This window comes from Pseudorca crassidens, chromosome 2, assembly GCF_039906515.1.
Source record: "Pseudorca crassidens isolate mPseCra1 chromosome 2, mPseCra1.hap1, whole genome shotgun sequence".
Classification (NCBI taxonomy): Eukaryota; Metazoa; Chordata; class Mammalia; order Artiodactyla; family Delphinidae; genus Pseudorca; species Pseudorca crassidens.
Window position 1 is genome coordinate 123,191,705 of NC_090297.1, and position 25,849 is coordinate 123,217,553.

General features: G+C 37.4%; 1 protein-coding gene across 5 annotated transcripts in view; it reads left to right on the forward strand.

Annotated features, from left to right (window-relative positions):
- The window catches only part of POU2F1 (POU class 2 homeobox 1), a 184,863-nt gene that overhangs the window by 100,026 nt on the left and 58,988 nt on the right, over positions 1 to 25,849 (forward strand). The window lies entirely within an intron of this gene.

Genomic DNA, 25,849 nt, shown 5'->3' on the forward strand with positions numbered 1-25,849 from the left:
TGTGATGGTAGTAGACAGCGTATGTTTAGGATGAAGAAACAGTAAAGCTAACATGGGAGGAATAAAGCTGTACTGAAGATTTCTAATTCCTTCAGATTTTTCCCATCGTGCCATGTGATTTCTAAATCCTTTATCATTTAGTCATCCTCAGAATTAGTGTTACAGACTTTAGTGCAGCCAGTGCTGTTACCATTGGCTTATTATTGTTATTTTTTAAAACTTACAACTGGCTTATTATAATTATTTTTTTATAATTAATAAAGTTAAAATGACATCAGATTAAATTTTTAAAATCTAGAATGTTATTTTTTCTGATAATATTTAACTGTTTTGAAATATTAAAAGTTGTTTTATTTTAAAGCAACTGACTCACCTTATAACCAGACAAGGACTCAATTTTCAGAGGACTCAGTTTTAACCTGTTGATTCACTGAGTTTATGGTCAATTAACTGTAAGTCTTTTTTGTAACCTGAATTATGGTGGAGCTAAGGCTTCCTATCCTGGCCTGGTTCACTAGATTTTTCATTCAAATGATTTTTTTCCCCAGGATAATATCAAGATCTTTTTGGCAACTGAAAAAGTCAAAGAAATTTGTTAATGCAACCTAATATACATTTATGAAGTGGCATTCCAAAAATACTATCAGAAGTTCTTAGCAACAAATGATGCATCTGTTCTGTGAGACTTATTAGTGCCATGGCTAATATTAGGGAGTTATATTCTTAAGAGAGCATGATCAAACATCATTTTTTCCAAGATGAGGACAAAGGATGTTGAAAAGACCAGGGTACCAGTGAATATATCTGCTATTTTTCATAATAATTGAAGAATCTTGATGTCTTGAAGCAGCGCTAGTTTTGGAAAATATTTCCAGATGAAATACCAGCATTTTCAGTCGAAGCCTCAGAAATTCACTGAGGAACAGGCCTCACATAAAGTTCTCATCAAAACAGAATATAGCAGTTGTACATTTCAGACTCCACAGGGCCATTTTCTTTTGAACTTACATTTATCCAGGGGTTATTACTAATATTCTTATTACTGTTATTATTTTTAATGTATTACGTATTTTACTGTGTGGGCTTCATTCTGCACTGGCCCAAGTGCTCTTATAAGCCTCAGGGTGGAAATACCAATACCGACACTGATTTTTCTTGGTCTTCCTTCATAGTGATGTTTTAAATAGTGGGTAGTTCCACAGGTCATTGAAATTGGCTGGAGCACTTCTAGAGCCTCAGAAGCATGATGGAGGATATATTACTCTGTTCTTGGTGGTCTAGAAGCAAAAAGTCAAACACTTATAGGAAAGATGGCTCTCCTCTGGTGTTTGGTTTGGTAGATGTCAGTTAAAGTACATGGCTTCTAAGAGATTCTGACCACTACATAATGAGAAACTTGCCCTGTCCCTGCCCTTTGCTGCATGTGGGGAATTTTTTGTTGTTGTTTTGGGGTATACTGCAGAGCTTATGAGAATACTAAGTGACATTTGAATTAAGATTATACTTTTGTTAACTGAGTGAATGAGCAATTGATCTTTTCACCAAGTGATAACCCAGTAACAAAAATTAAGATTTTAAAGGTAGTATCCATTTCATTTTTATTCATTACCAATAGAATTTGGAATATTAATAAGATTTGTTTCTAAAAGGATGCTTTAGGCACAGATTGTGAGATAGTAATATTCTCCCTTCTTCCTTACAAAGCAGTTTAGCTTCCTATCATGCCACTTTTTTGTGTTCTTTTTTTCTAACTATAGAAGATTTTTCCAGCCATGTTATACTTTAATCTTGCTTGAAGCAAAAAACTAGACTCCATTACTGTTTCAGTTAGATCCATTATATAGCATTCTGGCTTAGAGCAGTGGCAGTGGAAGCCAGGGGTCAGATTTAATAAGCATTTGCGAGAGGAGGAGAGGAGATTGAGAGGGAGTAAAAAAAAAAAAGCAAGCAAGAAAGGGAGTAATCTAAAATGAATACCTGTATTTGGCTTGGGACTGGGATAGACGTAGCATCATTACCTGAGTAGGGACTGCCTGAGCTAGGAGTAGACTTGACAATGAGGTGATACATTCAGTTTTGAAGATGTTGCATTTGGGTGCCATATGGTACTTGCAGGTGAGGAAGTGAGTAATTGGAGATAGAGATATGTTCCTGAGGAAAGAAATCTGGTTGCTTATATAGATGTGAAAGTACTTAGCAGGGAGATACTGCTGGGAAGAGAGTGGAATAGCTGAGAAGAGGACCAAGGGTAAAACTCTTCTACAACATAGAAAGGGCAGACAGAGGAAGAGAAGTACATGAAGTAGGATGTCCAGTACGATGGCCACAGGCTGCATTTGGCTGTTTAAATTAAAATTAAATTAAAAATTCAGTCAAGTTAGCCACCCTTCTAGTGCTCAGTAGCCACATGTGGTTAGTGGCTACCACATTAGATAGCATATATATAAAACATTTCCATCATCACATAAATTTCCTTTGGACAATGCGTAAGTGGTCTAAGAAAGAGCAACAGTGGAGATCAGAAGTGAACCCAACATGGAATTCCCTGGTGTCACAGTGGTTAAGACTCTGCGCTCCCAATGCAGGGGGCCCGGTTTCCATCCCTGGTCCGGGAACTAGATCCCACATGCATGCCACAACTAAGAGTTCACATGCCAGAACTAAGGAGCCTGCATGCCACAACGAAGGAGCCTGCCTGACGCAACTAAGACCTGGCACAACCAAATAAATAACTAAATATTCTTTTAAAAAAGAAGTGAACCAGACAGCAAAGTTCATGGAGTTAGTATTCATTGTAATCAAGTCTTGCAAAGAGGTGGAGACATAGAAAGCTTAAAATGTGACCTTTGGATTTGACAGTTAGTAGTTACTAGGGACTTTTTAAAAACTTTATCTTACTGAAGTATAGTTGATTTACAATGTTATGTTAATTTCTGCTGTACAACAAAGTGATTTAGTTATGCATATATTTCTTTTTCATATTCTTTTTCATTATGGTTTATTACAGGATATTGAATATAGTTCCCTGTTCTGTACAATAGTACCTTGTTGTTTATCTGTTCTGTATACTAGGGACTTTTTAAAAGGTTTTAGGTAAGTGGCAGGGAAAAAAATTGCTGTTGATAGAGAAGTGAATAGTTGAGGCAAGGAAAGATAAATGTAGGCAACTCTTTTACTAGAAGCTCTATGAGAAGCTGTGTAGCACAGTGATTAAGAGTTTGGCCCTGTAACCAAACCATCTGGATTCAGATCCTGGTTCTTTCACTTACTAGTTATGTTACCTTGGGCACATTATTTCCTTATGTGCCATGGTTTTCTTAGCTATAATATGGAAATAAATAATAATAATACATTGCATAGAATTGATATTGAAAGCAAGTAGATGTGTAACTCAGTAAGTGCTCAATAATTAGTATTTACTATGAGTATGAGTATGGTGGTGATGATGATATATTGAATAAAAGGAAGGAAAGAATGGGAGAGGAGGTCAAGTCTGTTTATAAGGTAGGAGAAAACTACTAGGAGGGGAGTGGTAAAGAAAGGATGGATGATTCAGGAATCAAAGTTCCTGAGGAGAAGGGAGGTGTTGGGTTTCAGAGCACTGGTAAATGAAGTAGCTTAGAGTAGAAGAAACCCTCTCCCCCACCACCACTCTTTTTTTTTTTTTAATTTTTAACACCTTTATTGGAGTATAATTGCTTTACAATGTTGTGTTAGTTTCTGCTGTACAACAAAATGAATCAGCTATATATCCCCATATCCCCTCCCTCTTGCATCTCCCTCCCACCATCCCTATCCAACCCCTCTAGGTGGTCACAAAGCACAGAGCTGATCTCCCTGTGCTATGTGGCTACTTCCCACTAGCTATCTATTTTACATTTGGTAGTGTATATATGCCCATGCCACTCTCTCACTTCCTCCCATCTTACCCTTCCCCCTCCCCGTGTCCTCAAGTCTATTCTCTATGTCTGCGTCTTTATTCCTGTCCTGCCCCTAGGTTTGCAGAGCCATTTTTTTGTTTGTTTAGATTCCATATATATGTGTTAACATACAGTATTTGTTTTTCTCTTTCTGAGTTACTTCACTCTGTATGACAGACTCTGGGTCCATCCACCTCAATACAAATAATTCAATTTCATTTCTTTTTATGGCTGAGTAATATTCCACTGCATATATGTGCCACATCTTCTTTATACATTGATCTGTCGTTGGGCACTTATGTTGCTTCCATGTCCTGGCTATTGTAAATAGAGCTGCAGTGAAGATTGTGGTACATGACTCTTTGAATTATGGTTTTCCCAGGGTATATGCCCAGTACTGGAATTGCTGGGTCGTATGGTAGTTCTATTTTTAGTTTTTTAAGGAACCTCCATACGATTCTCCGTAGTGGCTGTATCAATTTACATTCCTACCAACAGTGCAAAAGTGTTCCCTTTACTCCACACCCTCTCCAGCATTTACTCTCTGTAGATTTTTTGACGATGGCCATTCTCACCGGTGTGAGGTGATACCTCATTGTCGTTTTGATTTGCATTTCTCTAATGATTAGTGATGTTGAGCATCCTTTCATGTATTTGTTGGCAATCTGTATATCTTCTTTGGAGAAATGTCTATTTAGATCTTCTGCCCATTTTTGAATTGGGTTGTTTGTTTTCTTTTATATTGACCCTGTATGAACTGCTTGTATATTTTGGAGATTAAGCCTTTGTCAGTTGCTTCGTTTGCAAATATTTTCTCCCATTCTGAGGGTTGTCTTTTCGTCTTGTTTATGGTTTCCTTTGCTGTGCAAAAGCTTTGAAGTTTTATTAGGTCCCATTTGTTTATTTTTGTTTTTATTTCCATTTCTCTAGGATGTGGGTCAGGAAGGATCTTGCTGTGATTTACGTCAAAGAGTGTTCTTCCTATGTTTTCCTCTAAGTTTCCTCCTAAGTTTCCTCTAATAGTGTCTGGCCTTACATTTAGGTCTTTAATCCATTTTGAGTTTATTTCTCTGTATGGTGTTAGGAAGTGTTCTAATTTCATTCTTTTCCATGTAGCTGTCCAGTTTTCCCAGCACCGCTTATTGAAGAGACGGTCTTTTCTCCATTGTATATTCTTGCCTCCTTTATCAAAGATAAGGACCATATATGCGTTGGTTTATCTCTGGGCTTTCTATCCTGTTCCATTGATCTATATTTTCTGTTTTTGTGCCAGTACCATACTGTCTTGATTACTGTAGCTTTGTAAAATAGTCTGAAGTCAAGGAGTCTGATTCCTCCAGCTCCGTTTTTCTTTCTCAAGATTGCTTTGGCTATTCGGAGTCTTTTGTGTTTCCATACAAATTGTGAAATTTTTTTTTTTTTGCTGTATGTGGGCCTCTCACTGTTGTGGCCTCTCCCGTTACGGAGCACAGGCTCCAGACGTGCAGGCCCAGCGGCCATGGCTCACGGGCCCAGCCACTCCACAGCATGTGAGATCTTCCCGGACCGGGGCACGAACCTGTGTCCCCTGCATCGGCAGGCGGACTCTCAACCACTGCGCCACCAGGGAAGCCCCCTAAATTGTGAAATTTTTTGTTCTAGTTCTGTGAAAAATGCCATTGGTAGTTTGATAGGGACTGCACTGAATCTGTAGATTGCTTTGGGTAGTATAGTCAATTTCACAATGTTGATTCTTCCAATCCAAGAATATGGTATATCTCTCCATCGGTTTATATCATCATTAATTTCTTTCATCAGTGTATTATAATTTCTTGCACACAGGTCTTTTGTCTCCTTAGGTAGGTTTATTCCTAGGTATTTTATTCTTTTTGTTGCAGTGGTAAATGGGACTGTTTCCTTAATTTCTCATTCAGACTTTTCATCATTAGTGTATATGAATGCAAGAGATTTCTGTGCATTAATTTTGTATCCAGCTACTTTACCAAATTCTTTGATTAGCTCTAGTAGTTTTCTGGTGGTATTGTTAGGATTCTCCATATATAGTATCATGTCATCTGCAAACAGTGACGGCTTTAATTCTTTTCTGATTTGGACTCATTTTATTTCTTTTTGTTCTCTGATTGCAGTGGCTAAAACTTTCAAAACTATGTTGAATAATAGTGGCAAGAGTGGGCATACTTGTCTTGTTCCTGATTTTAGAGCAAATGGTTTCAGTTTTTCACCATTGAGAATGATGTTGGCTGTGGGTTTGTCATATATGGCCTTTATTATGTTGAGGTCAGTTCCCTCTGTGCCTACTTTCTGGAGAGTTTTTATCATAAATGGGTGTTGAATTTTGTCAAAAGGCTTTTTCTGCATCTATTGAGATGATCATATGGTTTTTCTCCTTCAATTTGTTAATATGGTGTATCACATTGATTGACTTGCGTATATTGAAGAATCCTTGCATTCCTGGGATAAACTCCACTTGATCATGGTGTATGATCCATTTAATGTGCTGTTGGATTCTGTTTCCTAGTTATTTTGTTGAGGATTTTTGCCTCTATGTTCATCAATGATATTGGCCTGTAGTTTTCTTTTCTTGTGACATCTTTCTCTGGTTTTGGTATCAGGGTGATGGTGGCCTCGCAGAATGAGTTTGGGAGTGTTCTTCCCTCTACTATACTTTGGAAGAGTTTGAGAAGGATAGGTGTTAGCTCTTCTCTAAATGTTTGATAGAATTCACCTGTGAAGCCATCTGGTCCTAGGCTTTTGTTTGCTGGAAGATTTTAAATCACAGTTTCAGTTTCAGTGCTTGTGATTGGCGTGTTTATATTTTCTATTTCTCCGTGGTTCAGTCTTGGAAGATTGTGCTTTTCTAAGAATTTGGCCATTTCTTCCAGGTTGTCCATATTGTTGGCATATAGTTTCTTGTAGTAATCTCTCATGATCCTTTGTATTTCTGCATTATCGGTTGTTACTTCTCCTTTTTTACTTCTAACTCTATTGATTTGAATCTTCTCCCTTTTTTTGTTGATGAGTGTGGCTAATGGTTTATCAATTTTGTTTATCTTCTCAAATAACCAGCTTTTAGTTTTATTGATCTTTGCTGTCGTTTCCTTCATTTATTTCTGATCTGATCTTTATGATTTCTTTCCCTCTGCTACCTTTGGGGTTTTTTTGTTCTTCTTTCTCTTATTGCTTTAGGTGTAAGGTTAGGTTGTTTATTGGAGATGTTTCCTGTTTCTTGAGGTAGGATTGTATTGCTATAAACTTCCCTCTTAGAACTGCTTTCGCTGTATCCCATAAGTTTTGGGTCGTCGTGCTTTCATTGTCATTGGTTTGCAGGTATTTTTGATTTCCTCTTTGATTTCTTCAGTGATCTCTTGGTTATTTAGTAGTATATTGTTTAGCCTCCATGTGTTTGTATTTTTTACAGATGTTTTCCTGTAATTGATATCTAGTCTCATAGCGTTGTAGACCCAAAAGATACTTGATACGATTTCAATTTTCTTAAATCTACCAAGGCTTGATTTGTGACCCAAGATATAATCTATCCTGGAGAATGTTCCATGAACACTTGAAAAGAAAGTGTGTTCTGTTGTTTTTGGATGGAATGCCCTATAAATATTAATTAAGTCCATCTTGTTTAATGTATCATTTAAAGCTTATATTTCCTTATTTATTTTCATTTTGGATGATCTGTCCGTTGGTGAAAGTGGGGTGTTGAAGTCCCCTACTATGATTGTGTTACTGTCGATTTCACCTTTTATGGCTGTTAGCATTTGCCTTATGTATTGAGGTGCTCCCATGTTGAGTGCATATTTACAATTGTTATATCTTCTTCTTGGATTGATCCCTTGATCATTATGTACTGTCCTTCTTTGTCTCTTCTATAGTCTTTATTTTAAAGTCTATTTTGTCTGATATGAGAATTGCTACTCCAGCTTTCTTTTGATTTTCATTTGCATGGAATATCTTTTTTCCATCCCTTCACTTTCAGTGTGTATATGTCCCTAGGTCTGAAGTGGGTCTCTTGTGGACAGCATATATATGGGTCTTGTTTTCGTATCCATTCAGCCAGTCTGTGTCTTTTGGTTGCAGCATTTAATCCATTTACATTTAAGGTAATTATCGATATGTATGTTCCTATTACCATTTTCTTAATTGTTTTGGGTTTGTTTTTGTAGGTCTTTTCCTTTTCTTGTGTTTCCTGCCTAGAGAACTTCCTTTAGCATTTGTTGTTAAGCTGGTTTGGTGGTGCTGAACTCTGTTAGCTTTTGCTTGTCTGTAAACGTTTTAATTTCTCCATCAAATCTGAATGAGATCCTTGCTGGATAGAGTAATCTTGGTTGTAGGTTTTTCCCTTTCATCACTGTAAATATGTCTTACCACTCCCTTCTGGCTTGCAGAGTTTCTGCTGAAAGATCAGCTGTTAACCTTATGGGGATTCCCTTGTATATTATTTGTTGCTTTTCCCTTGCTGCCTTTAATATTTTTTCTTTGTATTTAATATTTGGTAGCTTGATTAATATGTGTCTTGGTATGTTTCTCCTTGGATTTATCCTGTATGGGACTCTCTGTGCTTCCTGGACTTGTTTGACTGTTTCCTTTCCTATATTAGGGAAGTTGTCAACTATAATCTCTTCTAATATTTTTTCAGTCCCTTCCTTTTTCTCTTCTTCTCCTGGGACCCCTATAATTCAAAAGTTGATGTGTTTAATGTTGTCCCAGAGGTCTGTAAGACTGTCCTCAAATTCTTTTCATTCTTTTTTCTTTATTCTGCTCTGCAGTAGTTATTTCCACTATTTTATCTTCCATGTCACTTATCCGTTCTGCCTCAGTTATTCTGCTATTGATTCCTTCTAGAGAATGTTCAATTTCATTTATTGTGTTGTTCATCATTGTTTGCTCTCTAGTTCTTCTAGGTCTTTGTTAAATGTTTCTTGTATTTTCTCCATTCTATTCCCAAGATTTTGGATCATCTTTACTATCATTACTCTGAATTCTTTTTCAGGTAGACTGCCTGTTTCTTCTTCATTTGTTTGGTCTGGTGGGTCTTTACATTGCTCCTTCATCTGCTGTGTGTTTCTGTCTTCTCATTTTGCTTAACTTCCTGTGTTTGGGATCTCCTTTTCACAGGCTGCAGGTTCGTAGTTCCAGTTATTTTTGGTATCTGCCCCCAGTGGGTAAGGTTGGTTCAGTGGCTTGTGGAGGGGACTGGTGCCTGTGTTCTGGTGGGTGGGGCTGGATCTTTTCTTTCTTGGGTGCAGGGCCACGTTTGGTGGTGTGTTTTGGGGTGTCTGTGAACTTAGTATGATTTTAGGCCACCTCTCTGCTAATGGGTGGGGTTGTGTTCCTGTCTTGCTAGTTGTTTAGTATGAGACGTCCAGCACTGGAGCTTGCTGGCCGTTGGGTGATGCTGGGTCTTAGCATTGAGATGGAGATCTCTGTAAGAGCTCTTGCTGATTGATATTACGTGGAGCTGGGAGGTCTCTGCTGGTCCAATGTCCTGAACTCGGCTCTCCCACTTCAGAAGCTCAGGCCTAACACCAGGCCGGAGCACCAAGACCCTATCAGCCACACGTCTCAGAGGAAAAGGGAGAAAAAAGAAAGAAAAAATAATAATTAAAAAAATAAAGTAATTTAAAAAATTAAAAAGTAATTAAAAAAAAAAGAAGAGAACAAGCAAACCAGTAAACAAATCCACAAGTGATAACAAGCACTAAAAGCTATGCTAAGATAAACATAAAAATCAGAAACAAGTCAGTCGCAGACAGGAAACCCAAAGTCTACAGTTGCTCCCAAGGAACACCACCTCAATTTTGGGATGATTCATTGTCTATTCAGGTATTCCACAGATGCAGGGTACATCAAGTTGGTTGTGGGAATGTAACCTGCTGCTCCTGAGGCTGCTGGGAGAAATTTCCCTTTCTCTTCCTTGTTTTCACAGCTCCTGGGGTTCAGCTTTGGTTTTTGCCCCACCTCTGTGTGTAGGTTGCCCTCAGGCTACTTTCCCCACCCAGACAGGACAGGGTTAAAGCAGCGGCTGATTAGGGAGCTCTGGCTCACTCAGGTTGGGGGGGGGTATGGTAGTTATAATTGGAGTGCGGGGTGAGCCTCAGGCAGCAGAGGCCAGCGTGATATTGCAGCAGTCTGAGGCACTCTGTGTGTTCTCCCGGGGAGGTTGTCACTAGATCACGGGACCCTGGCAGTGGCGGGCTGCACAGGCTCCCGGGAGGGGAGGTGTGTAGAGTGACCTGTGCTGGCACACAGGCTCCTTGGTGGCTGCAGCAGCAGCATTAGCGTTTCATGACCATCTCTGGTGTCCGAGCTGATAGCTGCGGCTCGTGCCCATATCTGGAGCTCGTTTAGGCGGTGTTCTGCCTTCTGTGGGCAGACAGGAAAGGAATGCCCTCTCCTCGGGCACCCTGAAACAATGGTCTCTTGCCTCTTAGGCAGATCTAGAGTTTTTCCCAGACTCCCTCCTGGCTAGCTGTGGCGCACTAGCCCCCTGCAGGCTGTGTTCATGCAGCCAACCCCAGTCCTCTCCCTGGGATACGACCTCTGAAGCCCGAGCCTCAGCTCCCAGCCCCCGCCCGCCCTTTGCTCACCTAGCCGGCGAGCAGACAAGCCTCTCAGGCTGGTGAGCTGGTCGGCACCGATCCTCTGTGGGAATCTCTCTGCTTTGCCCTCTGCGCCCCTGTTGCTGCGCTCTCCTCCGTGGCTCCGAAGCCACCCGCCCATCCCCCCATCTCCACCAGTTAATGGGCTTCCTAGTGTGTGGAAACTTTTCCTCCTTCACTGCTCCCTCCCAGAGGTGCAGGTCCTGTCCCTATTCTTTTGTCTCTGTTTTTTCTTTTTTCTTTTGCCCCACCCAGGTACGTGGGGATTTTCTTGCCTTTGAGGAAGGCTGAGTTCTTCTGCCAGCGTTTAGTAGGTGTTCTGTAGGAGTTGTTCCACACGTAGATGTATTTTTGATGTATTTATGGGGAGGAAGGTGATCTCCACGTCTTACTCTTCCGCTATCTTGGAGGTCCCCCCACCCTTTTTTTAAGGTAGAGAAATGGGAGAGTGAAGGAGTTAAAGATAAGATATAGATAATGGATATAGATAATAAATTTTTAGGTAGAAAGGAAGGTAAGAAAGCACTCTAGATAGGGTTAAGAACAGAGGCAATTAAGGATGTCCTTGTGATATTGGGAAAATGAAACCAGGGAATAGAATGCAATAAAGAAGTCTGGGAGTAGATAGTTCATCCATATAAATAAACAATGTAAGAAGGATTGGTAGCAAAGGGTCATAATTCAAACCAGGAACGCTGACATCAGATAAAATCAGGATAATGAGTTTTCCTGCAGCTTTCCAGGGAATTTTTGTGTTTCCAAAGAAGGCAGGAAACTGCCACCATTTACCTGGCTCACATCTTAAAGACGAGTAAGGAACATTTGACTAGATTACGAGGAAGGTGAAAGGTGGAACAGAGCAAATGTTTGCTAGATTTTTGTAAACAGCATTGTTACTATGATATTAGAATTTTAGAATAAGGACTTTCCTTCTGGTTTTCTTGGTCCTCAGAGTATTCCTGTTATGTAACATGTTTAAATTATTTGAAAAAGACTTGATCTCAGTAGTTGGTAGATCACAAATCATTTTTCAACAATTAAGAATAAAACTAATAAAAATCTGTTTAAATAGAACCTTTCATCCTGATCAACTTAATTCAACAAACATCAACCATTTATAGAAATCTTATCATGCATCACTCATGTGCAGTCATCTACGTAAAAACAACAGAAAAGTAAAACATATACCATTTGTTTCTTTCTTTTTTTTAAAATTTCTTTGGCTGCATTGGGTCTTAGTTGTGGCACTGGGGTCTTTGTTGAGGCATGCGGGATCTTTCGTTGCGATGCGCAGGCTTCTCTCTAGGTGTGGCCTGTGGGTTTTCTCTCTAGTTGAGGAGCGCAGGCTCTCTAGTTGAGGCACGTGAGCTTAGTAGTTGTGGCACGCAGGCTTAGTTGCCCCGCGGCCTGGGGGATTTTTGTTCCCCGACCAAGAATCAAACCCTCATCGCCTGCATTGGAAGGCGGATTCTTTACCACTGGACCACCAGGGAAGTCCCCAAACATATACCATTTCTTAGGAGATGAAGAATATACAATAGCAGTGGAAGTTTTTAGCAGATATGTAATAATCATCCATCCCATGGATGACCTGTAGCATCAGTTCTGATTATGCATCTTGTTTTGTAGTAACATAGAATTTTTCTATAGCCATAAGTGATGCTTATTCTGGATTTCCATTATCCCAGGTTCTTCCCATTTTATGGTGACTCACTTTGAAGAAACCACCTACACGAACACACACACATGCGTGCGCGCGCACGCACACACACACACACACACACACACACACACACAAGCTAATTTTTCCTTGAAGATCTTTTAGCTGTGATTTGTGTTAGTTATGCCCAGTGGTTGCCCGACTTTCTGTGAACTTCATTTGGAATTTGTGCTACTTATCAAGGTAATGTAGTGACAGGCACAGATACTGTCCTTATTTCCTATAGGACATCTGTAATTTAACTGTTGTTAAATTTCACTTTGACTGCCTTAAATTTACTGACAAATAAAAATCTGAAAAATATACTTTTTTCTTTATTGTATACGTTTAATTGAAGTAGTAGTATATAATATGATTTTCATTACAGATTATAATATAGTAGATATTATACAAAATACAGCTGCTTAGTGATGAAAAATAGCTTTCACAAACCCCATGTTCCAGAATCTCTCATTCAAGAAATTGTTATTCTTATTTTCATAAACAATTCCATTAGAGGTGGTAACTCTCTTGTTACTTGGCCTGTAGCGGAGTGTAAGTGACCAATTAGTTAGATGACACTGGCTGCTATAGGCAAGGGAACTGATACGGCAGTAAGATTTGTACTGTCAGATTTGTCCTACAGCTGCAGATTCAGTTTTGGTTTTGTTTAATTGAGGTGAAATACATATAACATAAAATTAACCATTAAAAGTGAACAATTCTGTGACATGCAGTACATTCACAGTGTTGCAACCATCACTTGTATCTAGTTCTAAAATGTTTTCATTGCCCCAAAAGGAAACCATTAAGCAGTTGCTCTCCATTTTCCCCTCCCCCCAGCCCCTGGCAACCATCAATCTGTGTTCTGTCTCTGTGGATTTACCTCTTCTGGAGATTTCGTATAAATGGAGTCATACAGTATGTGACTTTCTGTGCCTGGCTTCCATCACTTAGAAAAATGTTTTCGAGGTTCATCCATGTTGTAGCGTGTATCAGTACTTCATTGCTTTTTGTGGTTGAATAATATTCCATTGTATGGATATAGCATGATTTGTTTATCCAGTCATCTATTGATGGACATTTGGGTGGTTTCCACTTTTTGGTTATTGTGAGTAGTGCCGCTGTGAACATTCATGTTCAAGGATTTGTTTGAGTACCTGTTTTCAATTCTTTTGGGTATATACCTACAGTGGAATTGATGGATCATATAGTAATTCTGTGTTTATCTTTTTGAAGACCCACCAGACTCTTCCACAGCAGCTGAACCATTTTACATTTCCACAGTCAATGTACAAGGATTCCAGTTTCTCCACATCCTTGTTACACTTGTTATTTTCCTTTTTTTTTTTTCCCTATTAGAGCCTACTAATGAGTTGAATAGTATACTTTTTACCTGTTCCTTTTTTTTTTTTTTTTTTTGTGGTACGCGGGCCTCTCACTGCTGCGGCCTCTCCCACTGTGGAGCACAGGCTCCGGACGCACAGGCTCAGCGGCCATGGCTCACGGGCCCAGCCGCTCCACGGTATGTGGAATCTTCCCGGACGGGGGCACGAACCCGCGGACTCCCAACCACTGCGCCACCAGGGAAGCCCTGAATAATATACTTTGAAAGTAGCAACTCTGCATTCATTTTTCCTCACGAAATAATGTTACAAACCGAATCCTTCCTTTCCCCCACTCTGCCCAACAGTGTCTTTTTGCATCTCCCTCTGTATTATGGTCAGAATGTCTTGTAATAATGAGATGAGTAGAGGGTAGTAATAGGGTGTGTTTACATCTGAACCCTTCGAATTTTACTTTCCTCACTTTGGTGGTTCAGGCCTCACTCTGTAACGCCAGACCCCCTTTAAAACCTGCTCTCTTCCTCTTAGCCACAATAGAACTCTCAAAGCACGTTGTACCTTTCTTAGAGCAAATACCATATCCTGCCTCACTTTGCTTGAGGGCAGTGACAGTACTTTATTCTTATGTGTTCTACCATTCAAATCAATGCATTTAGCAAAAAAAAATCTGAGGTCACTGACATTAGAAAAAAAGAGATTTTTATTTCCTTTTTAAAGTATCATGGTTTCCTTCAGATATAACTAGATCCTGAAGAGATAATTAAAGTGTAATATTACTGTAAGTTTTAATTTTGAGGCCTCAAAGGGTTGATCTGTTTGGAAAGTATTAAATGTTATCTCTTAAGTAAGGATTAAATGTACTTACTTAAAAACTAGGTTGTACTCTGTAATGACCTATATGGGAATAGGATCTAAAAAAGAGTGGATATATGTATATGTATAACTGATTCACTTTGCTGTACAACAGAAACTAACACAACATTGTAAATCAACTATACTCCAATAAAAATTAATTTTAAAAATAAAGAAGAAAAGGTACATATATTTTTAAATTGCTTTAAGCATTAAGGACTCAATATATATGGGATTCATATATACAAACTACTATACATAAAATAGATACGCAACAAGGATTTACTATATAGCACAAGGAAGGAATCATACCTAATACCTTGTAATAACCTGTAATGGAATATAATCTGCAAAAACTCTGAATCATTATGCTGTACACCTGAAACTAACACAATATTGTAAATCAACTATACTTCAATTTAAAAAAAGGACTCAATTTTATAGTTTGTGATAGTTTAATATTATCTTTAGATAACCAGCCCTTAGTAAACCAGGAGTGGTTTACTAAGCAAATTAAAGCTGTAAACAGTTAAAAAAAAAAAAACTGGGTTGTATAGGAGTTATAATATGGGAAGGATTATAGTTAGGTTGACCCTTAAAGTCCTCCTAAAGAAAGTAGATTCTGGGCTGGATGTTGAATAATAACTTAGACTTTCAGAGATAAAGAGGATGGTGGAGAGTGTCTGCATTTTGATCCTATTGTGAGGGTATAACCTTAGTTTTCTCTCTGACACCTCCTCTCTTCCTGTCTTTGTCCTTCCTTCACTAGTATGTTGTATTTCATCCCTCATTTATACATTTTAAAATAAGTGTTCATAAGGCATAGATATCCATTCTCATTCGTGGAGAAATGACAACAGGTTTAGGATAATGAGAAGACTGTCCTCCCTCTACCAAAAAAAATAAAGGCACTCCTGGATAGAATTTTGAAAAGCAGAAGTCAGTCTTTTTTTTTAAGTGTTTATTTTTATTTGCTCATTTATTTATTTTGTTTGGTTGGTTTTTACATTCCACATACAAATGAAATCATACAGTATTTGTCTTTCTCTGTCTGACTTATTTCACTTAGCATAGTACCTTCAAGGACCATCCATGTCACAAATGGCAAGATTTCCTCTTTTTAATGGCTGAGTCATATTCCATTTTTTTTGTGGGTATATGTGTGTGTGTGTGTGTGTATATATACACACACACACGCACACACACACACATATACACACACACACACCACATCTTCTTTACCCATTCATCCATTTTTTTCACAACTCACACACACACACTGTATTTTATTTTTACAAGAGATAAATAAACTGATACCAAGCATTGTAAATGGATGACCACAACAAAAGCAACAATGATTGCAATTACCAAACACGAAACACACTCACACTATGTCATAATATTGACATTCAGTCCAGTAATCCTCCACTGTAACAGCTCCTTTACTTTGCAGTGAAAACTGAATTGTATATTTTTTGCCTCTGAGTCCTTGTGAGATTTTTTTTATTATTACTCAAACAGAAAGTCACAAAAATTATAATCATCCTCATCAGTTCACTCAGTCCCATGTAATTTTTTTTTCATCTTGATCTTTTGTTAGCACTTTTATGAATTCATCAGTTTTCCATTAGAGTTCTGAAAATGCTTATTCATTCAGTTCAGCAGTATAGTCAGTTACCAGAAACCTGTACTTGTCCAAGTCTTTTCCATGAATTCCTTGAAGATGAAACCCTTTTATAGGAACATTTTTGCAAAAGCATCAGAGTACACCCAGAACTGTCTGTAAATGACAAAAGACTTAAAAATGACCATGGTTAAAGATTTGATGAAAGTTCATAATAATGCAATTGACAAGGAAATTTAGTTATTTCTGAGATATACATTTTAAAGTAATTACTAGAATTATGACTTATAACATTATACCAGAACATATAAGATTTTTAGAAATTTCATGTAATGTCTGAAACATTTATATTAACATATTTCCATACAAATAACCCAAAGAAAGTTTAGTATTAGTTGTTTCTTTGTTTTTTTATACTGCAGGTTCTTATTAGTCATCAGTTTTATACACATCAGTGTATACACGTCAATCCCAATCACCCAATTCAGCACACCACCATTCCCACCCCACCGTGGTTTTCCCCCTTGGTGTCCATACATTTGTTCTCTACATCTGTGTCTCAACTTCTGCCCTGCAAACCGGTTCATCTATACCATTTTTCTAGGTACCACATACGTGCGTTAATATACGATATTTGTTTTTCTTCTTCTGACTTCTTCACTCTGTATGACAGTCTCTAGATCCATCCACGTCTCAACAAAGGACTCAATTTCATTCCTTTTATGGCTGAGTAATGTTCCATTGTATATATGTACCACAACTTCTTTATCCATTCGTCTGTCGATGGGCATTTAGGTTGCTTCCATGACCTGGCTATTGTAACTAGTGCTGCAATGAACATTGGGGTGCATGTGTCCTTTTGAATTATGGTTTTCTCTGGGTATATGCCCAGTAGTGGGATTGCTGGATCATATAGTAATTCTATTTTTAGTTTTTTAAGGAACCTCCCTACTGTTCTCCCTAGCGGCTGTATCAATTTACATTCCCACCAACAGTGCAAGAGGGTTCCCTTTTCTCCACACTCTCTCCAGCATTTGTTGTTTGTAGATTTTCTGATGATGCCCATTCTAACTGGTGTGAGGTGGTACCTCATTGTAATTTTGATTTGCATTTCTCTAATAATTAGTGATGTTGAGCAGCTTTTCATGTGCCTCTTGGCCATCTGTATGTCTTCTTTGGAGAAATGTCTGTTTAGGTCTTCTGCCCATTTTTGGATTGGGTTGTTTGTTTCTTTAATGTTGAGCTGCATGAGCAGTTTTTATATTTTGGAGATTAATCCTTTGTCCATTGACAAAGGATTGGCAGATATTTTCTCCCATTCTGAGGGTTGTCTTTTCGTCTTGTTTACGGTTTCCTTTGCTGTGCGAAAGCTTTAAACTTTCACTAGGTCCCATTTGTTTATTTTTGTTTTTATTTCCATTACTCTAGGAGGTGGATCAAAAAAGATCTTGCTGTGATTTATGTCAAAGAATGTTCTTCCTATGTTTTCCTCTAAGAATTTTATAGTGTCCAGTCTTATATTTAGGTCTCGAATCCATTTTGAGTTTATTTTTGTGTATGGTGTTAGGGAGTGTTCTAATTTCATTCTTTTCCATGTAGCTGTCCAGTTTTCCCAGCACCACTTATTGAAGAGACTGTCTTTTCTCCATTATATATCTTTGCCTCCTTTGTCATAGATTAGTTGACCATAGGTGCGTGGGTTTATCTCTGGGCTTTCTATGTTGTTCCATTGATCTATGTTTCTGTTTTTGTGCCAGTACCATACTGTCTTGATTACTGTAGCTTTGTAGTATAGTCTGAAGTCAGGGAGTCTGATTCCTCCAGCTTCGTTTTTTTCCCTCAAGACTGCTTTGGCTATTCGGGGTCTTTTGTGTCTCCATACAAATTTTAAGATGATCTAGTTCCGTAAAAAATGCCATTGGTAATTTGATAGGGATTGCATTGAATCTGTAGATTGCTTTGGGTAGTGTAGTCATTTTCACAATATTGATTCTTCCAATCCAAGACCATGGTATATCTCTCCATCTGTTGGTATCATCTTTAATTTCTTTCATCAATGTCTTATAGTTTTCTGCATACAGGGCTTTTGTCTCCCTAGGTAGGTTTATTCCTAGGTATTTTATTCTTTTTGTTGTAATGGTAAATGGGAGTGTTTCCATAATTTCTCCTTCAGATTTTTCATCATTAGTGTATAGGAATGCAGGAGATTTCTGTGCATTAATTTTGTATCCTGCAACTTTACCAAATTCATTGATTAGCTCTAGTAGTTTTCTGGTGGCATTTTTAGGATTCTCTATGTATAGTATCATGTCATCTGCAAACAGTTACAGTTTAGGAAGTCAGTCTTTTTTAAGAGACAGATCACATTAGAGACTGACTGCTTTGGGGACAACACTGAAGGATAAATTGAAAGGAAGCTTATTTTAGGAAAAGTGAAATTGAACAAAAATTTATCACTAATTGTAATACTCATGATAGCGAATTTGAAAAATACAGATTCATGTATCTGTTAACATTTGATGTGTTTTGGAGACATATTTTTCCAAAAGTTGTCTTTATTCAATATAGTATTATTTCTCATGAACTGTAAATTTGATTTGGTACATTTAAAAATTATTTTATTGTAAAGTTAAATAGCTGGAGTAACAAGCTGTGAGGTGGAAACCAAAGGTTCAAAATTCTTACACCTCATCATCTCCTGTCTCTTTATGAGCCTAACCTTGGTGCAATTACTGGTTAGTCACTTAGTTAATAATCTTCACCAGTCAGGGTTGAGTTGGACTCCTTGGTCATAGATTTTCTCCTATGAGTTGGACTCCTTGGTGTAGTAGAACGAGCAATGGGAAGAGAGGCAAGGAGGTCTGTGTTTCAGTCTGGGCCCAGTTACTGTCCAGCTCACTTATTTCAGTAGAAGTGATTTTGTATATTTTTTATTTTTCTCATTTGTAAATCAGGGAGGTTTATTCATTCTTTTTGATGGTCCCTTTCAGTTTTACCTTTTCTAAAATGTTATATAAATGAAATCATACAGATGTACCCTTTGAGTCTGATTTCTTTCCCTTAGCATGGTATGTTTGTGTGTATTGTAGCTTAGTTTTATCTCTTTCCTCCTTCCTACAAAATGTTGATGAAGTATCAAATGTGTTGCAGTAGTAAATAGAAGTTATAGATTATTCCTTTTGTGTTTTGAGAGGTGGGAAACATAAAGAAAGGTAGCATATGATCTGAGCACTGAAAGGAGTTGAAAAGCCTGAAACCTCTGCAAATCTGGGAAGTAAGAACTATTTGTCAAGAGAGGAAACCTTTGCATATTTCATCCTTGACTGCTGACTACCAAGAAAGAAACAGAACTTCCTGGGAGATGAGGACTTGCCAATTCTTAAACTTCATGTAAATTTCACCTATCTCTCAGCTGGGCCTTCACTGTAACTGGTGTCCTTGGATTCACTTCTAATGATTCTCTGTCACATTCCTCATTACGTATTCCCAAATCTTTTCTCTTGTCCAGAACTTCCCTATCTTATTTCTGTTTTGCTGTTTTTGTTTTCTGAAAATGGCTACCTTTTGATTACTTAGAAAGTTTAGCTATCTGATTTAGCCCCACCACCTTCCTCCTCATCACTTTACATTTTTTCTGTTTTCACCACCTCCTCCTTTTCTTTTGCTTCTAAGAAAGAAATGTCAGGAATTCCCTGGCTTTACAGTGGTTAGGACCCCACGCTTCCACTGCCGGGGGCCCGGGTTCAATCCCTGGTTGAGGAACTAAGATCCCACAAGCCACGTGATGTGGCCAAAAAAAAAAAAGAAAGAAAGAAATATCCTTCTTCTTCTTCTCCATTATTATAATCCTCTACATTTTCCTCTTAATTCGGTCTCTTCTCATATCCTTCAGGTTCCTGCCCCTTTTTGTTCTTAACATCTTCGGTGTATCTCTTCCTATAGAATCTTTCCTCTCAATCTTTCAATAGACTCAGGTTTCATCTGTCTATAAACCTTTCCTTCCACCCTGTCTACCCCTTTGAACTACCATCCTCTCTCGCTCCCACCACTGCTAGACTTACTGGAATAAATGAGCCCGACTTAGCACCTTGACTTCATTACCACCTGCTTTTTTCTTTGCTTCTTGCTATCTGGATGTGACCCCAAAACTTTTTGTAACTCTTTGGTCATTGTTGATGTTTTTCTTTTACTGTTTTAATATAAAAGCAGTAATTGTAAAAACCTATATGTAAACATGTATGTATGGTTTAAGCACTCATGTGTCTACCACTCTGGCCACAAAACAGTTACCATGTCCCAGAAGGCCACTGTAGGTCCACTCTGATCATATGCTTCTACCACAGAGGTTACCATCATCCTGAATTTAGTGTTAATGATCACATTGCTTTTCTTTCCGTTTTTTTCATCTATGTATTTATTATCCTCAAATAATATATTACTTAGATTTACCTGTTTCCATTTTGTAAGTTGAATCATACTATATATATTCTATGACTGGTTTCTTTTGTTCAACATGATGTTTTGGGGATTCATCCAAGTTGGTATGTATATCTATAATTCATTTTCACTGGATATATAATCCCATTATATGAATGTATCACAATTTTTCTATCCATTCTATTACTGATGGACATTTTCATTGTTTTTAGGCTTTTGCTGTTATAAACATTACTGCTATAAATAATTTTGTACTTATCTCTTGATGCATATGTGTGAAAAAGTCTCTAGAGTATTTACTTAATAGTGTAGTTGCCGAACTTTTTCCAGTGTTATTCAGTACTGCCAGCCACAACCAATTTTCCAAAGCGTTAGTACTGATTTATACTGGTACCAACAACAGACGAGAATTTCACAGTCTCGCCAAAACTTGCTATTAACCAACTTTGTAGTTTTAGCCAATCTAGTGGGTGTAAAATGCTATCTCATTGGGATTTTATTGTATTTCCCTAGTTTCCAAGGATGTTGAATAGCCTTTCTTGCGTTTGTGGGCCATTTATGTTTCTTCTTTTGTGAAATTCTTATTCATTTCTTTTTCCTGTTTTATTTTCCTATTGGGTTTCTTTTTAATTGATTCATAGGAGTTCTTTGTGTGTTCTGATACTAATCCTTTGTTGTTTGTATGTATTGCAAATATTTTCTCTTTTTCATTAATTTTACATAGTCCTTTAATGAACAAAGCTTGTAAGTAGTTAAATTTATGTCTTTTCAAGTTTGCGGTCATGTAAAGAAATCCTCCCCTTTAACAAGGTTATAATGATATTCTCTTACATTGTCTTCTAAAAATGTAATAGTTTTGCACTTCACACTTAGGTCTTTAATACTCCTGAAATGTTCTTTTTCTTTTAATTTTTATTTATTTATTTATTTTTGGTATGGTATGCATTGATCTATAATAATTTCATTTTTTCCCCAAACTGATACCTAGTTATCCATTTATTGAAAACTGCATCCTTTCCTCACTGAGTTGCAGTACCACCTCTGTCACGTTTCAAGTGTCCAAAGATATGTGCTTTGTTTCCAGACTCTCTTTTCTGATCTGTTTGTTTATCCCTGCACTGATATCACACTCTTCTAATTATTATAGCCTTGTGATGAGTCTTGATATCTTGATAGTGCAAGTCCCTCTACTTTTTGTTTTATAGAACATGTTGGCTCTTTGCCTTTCTATTTAAATTTTAGATTCAGCCTGTCAATTATACACACGCCGCCCTGAGAAAGACAATGAAAGAAAAGAAGAAAGAAAATAACTTGTTGAGATTTTGATATGAAATTGCTTTGAATCCATAGATGAATCTGGGAAGAACTGATTTCTTTACAATGTTGTCTTTCAATAAGTGAACCTTTATTTATTTCTTCTTTATTATTTTAAAATAAAGTTTTATAATTTTCTGCTTATAGGACTTGCTGTAGTTTGAGAGATTTATTCCCAGGACTTTATATTTTCCAAGTGCTATAAATAAAATTGTTTAAATTTTTTTCATTTGGTGTATAACAAAGGCAATTTTTTTATTTTTTATTTTTTTCGGTACATGGGTCTCTCACTGTTGTGGCCTCTCCCGTTGTGGAGCACAGGCTCCGGACACGCAGGCTCAGCGGCCATGGCTCACAGGCCCAGCCGCTCCGCGGCATGTGGGATCTTCCCTGACCGGGGCACGAACCCGTGTCCCCTGCATCGGCAGGCGGACTCTCAACCACTGCACCACCAGGGAAGCCCACAAAGGCAATTTTTAAATAGATTTTGTGTGTTGCAACCTTATTAAACTGTCTTATTCTGACAATAAATTGTTACATTCCTTAGGATTGTTCATAATCAGATTATCTAAGAAGAAAGTTTTATTTCTTTTTCCCAACTTACCTGTTTTCTTGCCTTATTTTGCTGGCTAAGCCTTCCAATAGCTAACACCCTTATCTTGTTCTTAATCTTAAAGGGAGTGCATTTAATGTTCTCTTTGTCAAGTTAGAGAAGCTTCTTTCTGTTCCTACACCTAGAATTTTTATCATAAGTGGATATTGAATTTTATGTAAGCATTTTTCTGCATCCTTTGAGATGATTGTATGATTTTCCCCCTTCAATGAATGTAGGTAATCATATTATGTGAATTTCTTTTAACCCCAAACCAATCTTGCATTCTTGGAATAAATGCATCTTAGTCACAATATTTTATCTTACTAGATTATTTTTGTTATTATTATTTAGGACATTTCCATATATTTAATGAGTACAGCTGGCTTGTTTTTTGCTTTTTCTTTTTTCTTTTTCATACTTATCTTTGTCAAGGTTTTGGTATCAAGGTTATGCTGGCCTCATAAAATGTTTGGAAGTGTTTCCTTTTTTTTAACCCCATTCTGGAAAAGGTATATAGGATTGGAATTATTTTTTCCTTGAATTTTTGGAAGCAAGCAGAGTAAAATTGTCTGGGCTTTTCATTTTCTTTTTGGGGTGATTTTTATCTACTAATTCAGTTTCTTCAAATGCTGTGGGACTCTTTGGCTTTTTTTTTTTTTTTTTCCTTCTTGAGTCAATCTTGATAAGTTTAGTTTCTAGAGAGTTATCTGTTTCTAAGTTTTAATTTTATTGGTTCACAATATCTTTTTTAGTTTCTGTGACATTTTTTGATTGTGCCCTTTCTGTTATCCTTAAATTATTTGCTCCTTCTCTTTTATTTTATTTTAACTTACCAGATGTTTGTAAGTTATATGATTCTTTTGAAAGAACCGAAGTGATGTTTCTGTTATGTGTTTTTCCCCATTTCATTAATTTTTAGTCTTACCTTTATTAATGCCTTTCTTCTGTTCTCTTTAGATTAATTTCTTTCTTCTTTCTCAGTACTTAACCCTTATCTTTTACCATTTGATCATAGTACTAAACTACCCTGTCCTTGCAACTCTGTCTTCTCTGGCTCCTGAGGCACACTGGTCTTGAGGGGGTTGTTTCCTACTTTTCTAACTGCTTCCTCTGACTCTTTGTCTTTACATCTCCAATGTAGGTGCCCTCTTATCTTCAACCTTCTTTTCTCTATATGTGGTCTCCAGTCTATCATGATTCGAACTTAGGATTTTTCAACTTTATGATGGTGCAAAAACCATATGCACTCAGTAGAAACCATACTTCGAATCTTGAATTTTGATCTTTTCCTGGGCTAGATGCTGGGCGGCAGCAGCAGCCACAGCTCCCAGTCAGCCACGTGATCAGGAGGGGAAACAGCCAATATACTTACAACCATGCTGCACCTATGCAGCCATTCGTTTTTCACTTTCAGTACATTATTCGGTAAGTTACATGAGATAGTCAACATTAAGTGTTCTGAGCACATTTAAGGTGGGTCAGGCTAAGCTATGATGTTCTGTAGATTAGGTGTGTTAAATGCATTTTTGACTCATGATATTTTCAATTTAGGAAGGGCTTATCAGAATGTAACCCCATCGTTAGTTAAGGAAGATCTATACATATATCCATTCTTATTTAATAGACATTTTTACTCTCCTAATATCAACTACCACTTATCTGTGAGTGGATTTAGGTACAATCAGGGACCCATTCCTTGTCTTAGCTCTTCCACTAACTAGCTATGACATCTTGAGCAATTGATTTAATATCCCTTAATCTCTGTTTCTTCACCAAGGAGGTGTTGTATACAAGACCTGTGAAGTTTACCTCAGTAATACTGTTCCAGAGACAACCTTATAAACTCTTCAGCTCTGGCCTCTGTCATTTCTAAATTCCTCTGGATCACCTTTCTTAGATGTTTTATTAGGGTTTCTCAAACTCTATACTATATCTTATGTTAAACTTCTTATGTAATTCACCCTCTCCCCCAACCTTTTAATTTCCCTGGTTACTCCTTTGGATGTTGCTGTTTTCTCAGGCTCGCATTTGGTTTTGGCTCCCAGCATCCCTGTCTCTCCATACTGTCTTCATACTCAAGTCTGATTAGGGTGCATGTGTGTGTGTATCTGTTCCCCTCTTCTTTCTTTAGCCCAGATTATGTCGTTATGTTCTACAAGAATGATTTCTATGTAATGTCTACTTTCTTCTACCTCTCACCTCCCAGTGGAGCCTCAACACCTTAATTTTTTAAAAAATACCTGCCTTAGACCTCTGCTTATCTGAGTTGTTGTCTAAGTATTTTTTTCACCAAACCATGCTTTGGATACCATACCTTTATGCCACCCCTCCCCAACCCCAAGAGGCTGAGCCAGGGCACTTAAATAGTATTACCTGTAGGACACTGGAGTAGGCTTTGTATCAGGGATACCAGAAATGAGTCAGTCTTGCATTATATAGTTCTTTGTGATTTACAAGAAGCTTGTTATCATTTTTATGAGAACTTGAAAATGGAACCAGTGTGTGGAATTTTTATGGTCTCCATGAGAGTGAAATATTTGGTTCTGGAAGACATCTTCATTTGGTGATATGTTAATCTCTAAGTGCTTGTCTCTGTTTTTCAAAATCTTATCTTCTTTTAGCGTTGTTGATTTATTTAATATATCTTGAGCATGTTTCTCTAATGGTGCACAATCTTAAAATCTTGATGTTTAAGTAATGATTTCCTACATCAAGATAGAGACAGCAGCTAATGACAAAATGTGCAACTTTAGAATAGTGAGACTTCTCTATGTGGCTTATGGAAGTGACCCTAGTTACCTTAAATTTTATTTCATACTAGTTTCTCACTACTTGACACAAGCATGTACTCTTTTAATTCCATTAGCTGTATATGTCTAAGTAGTTCTATATTTCCTATCTATGAGAAATTTTAGGAAAAACCATAAGAGAACAATCACTATGGGATTTTTCAAGGAGGTGAAATATATGTACACTTTTTTAATAATTATCTCAAAGAAACCTTAAATAGCTCTGTGAGTCATGTGATCTACCTAATTATTCTATTAAAGTGATACATTTGCTAGCAGTTAGCTAGGATATATAATGGCAGCAGTTAGCACCCTTTTAGAAATACTGCCTGAGGTTTCTAACTTGTACTCTTTTAACTGGTCTGCTCTATGTGTACACACGGGTGAGTATGAGAAGATGAGGTGTTCCAGTGGTAGGAAATGGAAGCTCAGTACCATGTTCATATGACTCAATGATTCTTGCAGGTTTCCATAGTCTGTTATATTTTATTCAGTACAAAGTATTCTGGTTATTTCTAAGTAAGAGCTGGATATAGTAATTTTAAAACAATGTATTATATCACTTAGAAAATATTTCTGGGTATTAGGGTGGTATGTCTTTCCATAGATTAGTCCTATCCTAACATTAGATTGCAGTATATGTGGTTAAAGGCACTGGCATAACATTT